General features: G+C 44.7%; 1 pseudogene; it reads right to left on the bottom strand.

Moving 5' to 3' along the window:
• Positions 1-1,652: 1,652 nt before the first annotated feature.
• LOC126425555 (5S ribosomal RNA) lies at positions 1,653-1,771 on the bottom strand (annotated as a pseudogene).
• Between the last annotated feature and the right edge of the window lie 7,302 nt (positions 1,772-9,073).

Here is a 9,073-nt window from a genome sequence, read left to right as displayed (position 1 = left end):
TCAGGGCGTCGTTTCCAGTAACAATAAAGAAGGCTCGATGTCGGACATACATAGGAATTGATTTAGGATCAGAGGGGTCAGTTGTGTGTGCCCTTTCACAAAATATTACTATACGGTATACCAAAAACCAAGACTATGGTCTATACTATTAGCACATCAGTTACGTATTTTTAACAGCAGTTGTAGACACAACAGTGCATACAGAATAGTATAGATATGCTGTAAAAATGTGCTCTTTTATTTTCTGTCTTGCAGTCGTTTTAAACTATGATAGCAGGCTATCTAAACAATAAGACTTTGTGGCCTTACTTCGAAGAGAAGGGTGCGCGATCGCTATCCACCTTAGTCATGGTTATCTGAAATTGCCACTATTTTGCAGGAAGAATGGTGTAAGGCTCCCTCTAAAACCATACAGAGCTTGTATTTCTCCATTCCGAGACGACTGGAAGCTGTTTTCAGTGCCAAAGCTCACCTACATCGCATTAAGCGTGGCGATGTGTAATGTTTGTAGTGTTTCCATATTTTTCTCAACCCTTTGTAGCTCCACTGTAACAGCAACTGTATGTGGTAAATTATATAACCGCCTCCACCTACCTTGCTTGCTTTCCCCGCCATCGCGTTTCCCTCCAGTTCTCACTCACCAGAAATTGACAAATCATTTGGTCAAATTACATTTTATTGCTTCAGCACCCTCTCACGGACCTCAAAGCGAAGAAGCAGCAAGATCTTTGTTGTAGGCGCCAGTAGTGTGGATCAAGCGGACTGTGTCCTCATAATGTATGATATGGGCAGATGTTGCTTCGGAACAAGTCGTTTCATTATGGACGTACATGGACATAATGAAACTATAATAACACCGCATATTTATCTCCGTCGGTTGATAAATACGCTTCTGCTCATACGTAGGTAGGAGGACGAGGGGTAGGAGAACTGACGTATTATAAATTATAGAGTGTAGCAATCAGTCATCCATTTCTAGATTTTATTACGCAATCCAGATTTCGTCTAGTGGCTAGCTATTCTCAATGCTCTATTTTCTATTCTCGATGCATGTAAGTCCATGTTGTTCGGGCGTCAGTCACATATCTTTGAATACACATTCAAAGAAACGTGACTGGCGCCCGAGCAACAGGGACTAACATGCATCGAGAATAGAAAATAGAGCATTGAGAATAGCTAGCCACTAGACGAAATCTGGATTGCGTAATAAAATCTAAGAAAAGGACGACTGATTGCTGCAGTCTATAAGCCACATAACAGTCACTGAGTGCACTCACTTTCCGAATGGAAGGTAACCTGTGAACTCACGTACCTCTCCCAGTTAACTCTGAAACTGTCTTTCTCTCGGGGTTTCCTTCCGTCAGTTTTTGCGTCCTCTCTGCACCTGTGGTCTTGCCAGGTAACTTTCTGTCCCAATGCATAAAGAACAAACAAAAATGAACAAACACCGTCCGAACAGGGCTTGATTGCCCAAAGGTACTGACCGGCCGTCGTGTCATCCTCAGCCCTGGGTCGTCACCGGATGCGGTTACGGAGGGACGAGGGTTCAGCACACCGCTCTCTCGGCCGTTGTCGGTTTTCGCGACCGGTGCCGCTACTTCTCAATCAAGTAACTCCTCAACTGACCTCACAGGAGCTGAGTGCACCCCGGTTGCCAACAGCACTCGGCAGACCCAGACGGTGACCCATCCGAGTGCCAGCAAAGCCCGACATCGCTTAGCTTCGGTTATCTGACGGGAACCGGTGTTATCACTGTGGTAAGGCTGTTGGCAGTGTATACGGAAGCTTTACAAAATTTAAGCTCGTGCATGAGAGTCTACAAATACAGTACGTAACCAAAAAAATCGTAACACCCAAAGAGGAGGAGGAAACGTAACGAAACTTCACGGGTTGAGCAGATATATGATGTCACTTCAGTGATTACAAATTTACAAAGAAATTGATAGTATGTGGCCACTTATCAGTATGATACTGCACCCTATCTGGATTGGATGCATGCACTGACTGGTTTGGGAAGGTCCTTACAAATCTTTTGTATACTCAGGCAAGCTGGGCCACAGCTGCTGAAACTGATCCCATATAACCTGGATCCTGACACTGGGACAAAGTTCGAGCTAGTCCAACACATATTCAATTGGGGACAGAACTGGAGATCTTACTGACCAAGGGAGTACATCAACATCATGCAGACATTTCACAGTGGCATGTGTCATGCGTTACACCGGAGCCAAGGTTGCCCTTGAGGGCCGGCAACCCAAAGGCGTACCCAAAAGCACCATGGTAAACACCGGCTATTTAGACACAAGATAATGGAAACAGACATTCCGAGCACTACTTCCTGCAGGGGGAGCTCGAGCCACAGCCTGCAGGAAGTATAACTATGCCGACATCTGATTGGCTGGAGACAGCTATTTAGGGGCTAGAACCAGGCCCTTAGTTCAGTTGACGCCGGATGCCGACCTCGTGTACTGCAACCGTCGAAGACTACGTCTTCGTATCGGAATTGGACTGTTACTAGTGTGTGAGTTTGTCACCACGAACCTTTGTGGAAAATAAGAAGCGAACTTTTGTTTCCCTCAATTACGAGACTTTTTTCGTTATTGTTACCTTTCGTTTGTATGTTCAGTCATCAACCTTGTGAATTTACCTCAATAAAAGTGATGTTGTGAAAAATTGCGAATTTTCAGTCACAACATCATGCATGGACGAGTATTATCCTGTTAATGTTACCCCAATAGTGTCGGATGAGAGGTAACACATGAGGATGTCCATGACATACCGCTGTGCTGCCAGAGTTCCCTCAATGACTTCCAGCCGCGATCTGAAGTCATACCCGATGGTTATCCACCCCATGATCCACGAGTGACACAGCTGTCCGAAAACATAGGAAGATTGGTAACTCTCTTCGTGTTTCTGCAATATTAGGTACCCGACAATGCTCATACGGGCTGGTGCAGAACTGCAGTTCTTTGCTGAACACAAATCCCACGCCACTCATCAGTTGTGGTGCAACCGTCAGCCTTCGCATTCGACGTTAATTCTCTAGTCCATCTCCTTCTAGCCACAGGCTGACAGAGAATGCTGCAGTCCATTACTTGTTCTCGCGTGGAAGGCTTGATCTGAAGGGGTTGCGATGTGCTTGGTGCACAGTACAGCGATGCCCCTCTGTGGCGGTCAGACGTGGTCGACTGCAGTGGCGGCTGTTGTGTGAGTGCACAAGAGCACGTGAACACCCTAACTTTGATACCTTTCGGAGCTATTTTTTTTAATGCTGCTGAATGTAATCTGAAATATACTGTGCTAAGTCTACCGCGCCATGCTACATTGCTACTGCTGTGCAGTCTGTGAAACTTGGTATCAGGATCGAGAGCACACTTTCAGCTGTGCACGTTTTAAAGAGTTTATGCACATGCGCAACTGGCGTGACGTAACTGCCTTATGGCCCGAATACTCACAGATTTTGTAAACAACGTGCACAGTTCATGGTGTGCACATTTAGCCCTTACCACTCAGCTACAAGCTGACATCAGTGACACCAGGTGGTAGCACAGTGCAGTAGGTATTTATTCCCATTCGCTTCGCATAAAACCCGCTAGATTGTAGCACACTCATCAGATATACATTTCGCTCACTATATATAGTGAAATTAGATCGGACGTCAATACACGTTAAATTTACGCTGGAAAATAAACCTATTTTGTGGGATTATGAATATGAAATAATATATCAAGTTTTGGATTTTATCATGCTGTAATCCATTTGAGACGCTTAGAACCATATAGTACATCATCATCGATTGTGAGACCGTAGCATTTATTGATGCTTCTGATATCTGCTGATGTTATGATGGGTTATGTTTATCTGTGCTGTAGGCCCACATTGTGTATATGAACATTCACGAAAAGCTGTCTCGCTGGTTTCTTGTTAAATGGTGTAGCGACGATGGTGAGCTTTTAGCCCTTAAGGTTCTCACCGCTTCATTTCTATTGCAGGCAAGCGACGATGGTTGTAGACAGTGGTACTTGAATTTAATTATTTCCACAAATTGCAGTTTGTGTTTGGGGTCAGTTGTTTACTGTGCTGGAATCTACTTCCCTGTGTAGTGTCAACATGACCTGTGTTGAATTCGTTTTGGGTGCTAACAGAAAAGAAAATTATCAGGAGAAGTAAGCTGCAAAAGAATTAAAGCCTCCCAGACCAGATCCATTGACTGAGAAAGTGACGAAATCAAATAAGCGTGACTACAAGCGAGCAAAGAAGTGTATACTAAGCATAAGTTGCTTTGTCGGTGCAACGTAAGAATGTCTGATTTTCAGCCCGCAAGTAGTACATCTGTTCGGGGTCTTGTACATTCGTCCCAGTTACACAAAAATGCGAATTGGAGAGTACCGAAATCTTACATGTTATTTCTTTCTTGCCCTCATCTGTACTTAATTATGTACAAAGTAACAAAACTACCCAAAAACAATTATTTCTCTTTTTCCGAGAAGTTATGCATATTATTATAATTAATACTATTATTATTATTATTATTATTATTATTATTGCTATCACGAGGCGTATTCGGAAAGTAGGGTCCGATTACGTGCAAAGTGGAAACCGCTGTCTAAATCCGATGGAACTTTGCACAGATGTGTTGGGCAGTGTCTTTAGTGTCCTTGTCGATCGCTTCAGGTCGCTCTTTCCTATTCAGAGCGCAAAGTGATCCCATAGAAATGCCTAAAACAACAGTGTCTCCGTCATGTATGTGGATCTGGTGAGAGACTTCGCTTGAAGCTCAGTAGCCCACATAACATAAATGTCATGCGTTTCTTTCTTCAAAATTTTCAGCCGAATTCTGCAGGGGCAACGAAGACGCTCCTGCAGCGTTTTCGATGAGCAGTGTTTGATACCTACAATACAGGCCTGAATTGGCTCCCTCCGTTGTTCATCTCTGCTCACATGAACCGCTGGCTATGAAGACAACATTTTGGCACAAACAGTGATAGGCAGACCAGCGTAGAGAATTGGCGGAAAGCACAGGCGGCTGTTTTCTGTGACGAGGGTATTGGGAAGTTTGTACGAGAGTAAGGCAATTATTATCTGCTAAGTAGCATTAAAATTTTATTGAGATCTAATAGAAAACTTACAAGACCATCATTAATCGACATAGTCACCTTGCGCTTCAACGCACTTGGTCCATCGCTGTACACGCTTCCAGATGCCCTCGTAAAAGAAGGTTCTCGGTTGAGCTGCGAGTCACGACGCACAACTTCTTTTACTGCTTCGTCCGAGGCAAATCGACGGCCGCTTAATGCCTCTTGGAATGGACCAAACAAGTTAGAAGAGGCAAGATCAGGACGATATGAAGGATGATCCAGTACTTAAAATTTGGGTTTCTGGAGTGTTTCAGTAGTGTGGGCAGCATTATGCGGATGGGGATTGTCGTGCAACAACACAACACTTTTGACAGCAATCGTCGGGGCTTACTTCGAATTTAGCCTGACAATTAGCATCTCACTGTAACGTACACTGTTTATTGTTGTGCTCCTATCCCCATAATGCTCCAGCACTGGACGTCGTGCGTCCCAAAAAACCGTAAGCATCAGTTTTCCTACGGACGATTGGGTCGTGAACTTTTTCTTGCACGGTGAATTTGGATGTCTCCATTCCATTCTCTGCCGTTTACTCTCCGGCTAGTAGTGATGGATCCATGTTTCGTCGCCAGTAATGATCCTGTCTAAGAAGTTTTCCCCGTCGTTACCGTAGCGATCCATAACTTTATGAAACCCAATTCTGTCGTGGATGATTTCGTAGGCAGAACCGATACTAATTTGCAGACGATGTGCTTCATCAATAGTTAATCGTCTTTCTGAGAGAATCATTGCACGTGAACGCCCAATGGTTTCTTCACTTGTGGCGGTAAACGGTCGTCCGGCTCCTTCATCGTGCGTAGCACTTGTGCGACCATTTCGGGATTTTTCAATCCATTCTTAAACCGTTGTGGCAAAACACTGTACCCGTACTGTAACGAAAGTCTTCGATGAATGTCGGTCCCTGATGCGCCCTCCGACCACAAAAAACGGATCACTAAAAGTTGCTCTTCTTTGGTGCAAATAGACAGCGGAGCAGCCATGATTAACAGCAAGGCAGCGATAGCGAAACTAACTTAACAACTTGAGAATTGCAAAGATATAACAACAAATAAACAAAGCATGTGTCATCAACGTAAAACGATAGTACTACCAAAATAAACAAAAATATAACTAAATTGCGAAAAATAGTTGACTTACCCTAATACAACACCACGATAAATGTCTAAGTCGGAGCGGCGACTTTTTAAAGAGGTAGCTGGAAAGTGTAGCAAACTGTTGCGAATAATTTTTTTAAATTTTTACTGTCGTTTTCATTTCGCAACCGATCGGACCTTACTTTCGAAACAGCCCTCGTATTATTATCATTATTGGCGGTGGCTGCGGTTGTATAAATATGTTGTTAACGTAACTATTACACAGTAGATGCTATTGACACCCGCAATGTATGCTCACAGCCGCAAGTTGTCGACCGGAATCTTGATGAAGAGTATACCTGCCCTCTCCACATCATTTACACGAAAATATGGCAACTGCTACATCTGGACGTCGCGAGAATCTTGATAATGCACAATTCGACCTGCCTGCCAAACGGAGACCAACAATAAGGCTCCTTTCAGACTCTGTGGATTTCTGGCGACACTCACACGAGTACATGACATGACTGTGTCCTTCACAATCATCACTCAACGTCTGACGCCTATCACGCTCTTTATATACCGTATCAAACCTGGTAACAACACTAAATGCGAGCAGCACTAATGCGCTCTGGTGGCCGGTGCACCTATCAGGAAATTTCAAAGCCACCCATTTACATACCCGGCAACGGTGAGTACGTGTTGTCGTCCAAACGTGTCTCCTAGGTGCTGAACTCGTTTTGTCGGGCAGTGTACGTTAAGTATCGCCCATCTCTAGCCGTGCCACACAGACGGCTGTCGTCTGAACGTGGGCGCAGAGCGTGCAGGCCCTCTAAGCGAGGGCGAAGACGCTCCTCCAGTGACCGAGACGGGACACGCCGAAATATTTCCGGCGGCGCAACGACAATAAACAAGCGTGTGTTTGCCACAGGCTGCAGCGCTGGCCGGCAAACAACGCCTGCCGTCGACTCAAGACTGTGGTTGGCGGTGAACCTCGTCACAGGGGCCGCCGCGATTTCCTTTGGCAGCGCGTGCGCTTCAGAGCGCTACTGCGTGTCCAAAGTCTGCTTGGGGGTACTATAATTAATTTGCAGAACTTAAGCACGAAATAAACTTTTGCATCGTGCGTCACTGCCAAGTAACATACAGTATATCGATGAAATCTGGACAGTACGTACAATGAACAACTACAGTATAGTATAAATTGTAACTGCAATAAATACCCAATAAGACAAAGAGAAATGTACTTTTCTTCAAAGAAAGAATAACAGTGAAATCGCCGCGATTCATGATGGTTTCCTGGACAGTACAAAAGGCAGAACATGTTTGTTGATAAGGCAATGTATTCTTGGCAACGGACTCCCACACTGGCCGCAAGGTTGGTAACGAATTCTCGTGGTAGGGCGTTACATTGCTCAACCAGTGCGACTGACAGCTGTCAGATGATAGATAGTTGGCGCATCTGCACGTTCTGCAACTTGTCTTCCCAACGTATCCCACACGTGCTCCATCCGATTTAATTCGGGTCAACGGGCAGAGCAGTCTCTTCGTCAAATATCTTCTCGTTCCGAAAGGTCCTCCACTTGCGCTTTTCGATTCGCTGCGCATTGTCGTCCATAAAAATGAAGTCAGACCCGTATACACCCCTTAAAAAGACTCTCATGGAGACGTGGCTTAGTGTCGCAATAACTTCGACCGATTAGTGTACAATTTTCAAATATCTCGACGTCACTAAGTCCATGCAACATTATGCCCATATCATAATACCTAAACAACCAAAACGATCATTTTCCACAAAGATCCTGGATGTATTACGTGGTCCAATGTCTCGGCATATGAGAGTACGTCTGTGAATAAAAATATTGTTTCTGATCGTCTTCTTGCGTATGTATCTCAGTTACCTACTGTACTATAGCCGTTCGTTCTATGTATGGTTCGAGTTACATCATCCTACGTTATTCGGCAGTGGCGCATCGTGAGAAAGATAGTTTTGCTCAGGTTTCCATACCCGTGTAATTGACTGGCAGAGGATACCTGTGTTCTCATTTGTTACTTGTTATACAGGCTGTATCACAATTAGTAGCGTCAACTGACATTGGTAAAGACATTCCACCCTGGGAAAGCGACTACTGCCTAATAAACATAATCGCTATACTCATTCTGTTTGAAGTTTTTACCATATCACAGTTAGGTCGAAAACAGCCCCCTAAGCGGCGATTAAGGCGACCATCTCCTACCGCCATATATGGCTTAAAAATATACGAGGGCGGTTCAGAAAGTAACCTCCGATTGGTCACAGTGCGGGTTGTGGGGGGAGTAGCGACGCCATCTGTGCGTTCACGCACTCAACAGGTCAGTCGGCATCAAGCCGTGGTCGAGTGAACGTCGTACCTGCGCTAGTTTAGTTTTTGTGGCAGTTTGAAATGTGTGCTGCAATAGAAAACCCCGCCAAATGTGAAGTGCGTGCTGTCATAAGGTTTTTTACAGCCAACGGATATTCTGCAGCAGCTATTCATCGTGAGCTTTGTGCCGTGTACAGACCAAGAGTTATGAGTGAAGGAGTTGTCCGTGAATGGGTACGTTTATTTAAAAGTGGACGAGAAAACGTTCATGATGAAGAGAGGAGTGGTAGACCATCATTGGTGACTGACGAACTCGTTCAGACAGTTGATGCAAAAGTTCGTGAAAATCGACGTTTCTCAATGTCGGAGTTGTCTACTGGTTTTCCACAGATTTCTAAGACTCTCTTGTACGAGATAGTGACAGCAAGATTAGGTTACCGTAAGTTCTGTGCATGATGGGTGCCCAAAATTCTTACCGACCACCACAAAACTCAAAGAATGGCCTCTGCATTAGACTTTCTGT

The sequence above is a fragment of the Schistocerca serialis genome, chromosome 10 (genome assembly GCF_023864345.2).
Source record: "Schistocerca serialis cubense isolate TAMUIC-IGC-003099 chromosome 10, iqSchSeri2.2, whole genome shotgun sequence".
Lineage (NCBI taxonomy): Eukaryota > Metazoa > Arthropoda > Insecta > Orthoptera > Acrididae > Schistocerca > Schistocerca serialis.
Note: the sequence above shows the minus strand (reverse complement) of the source record. Positions and strands in the feature narration are given on the sequence as shown.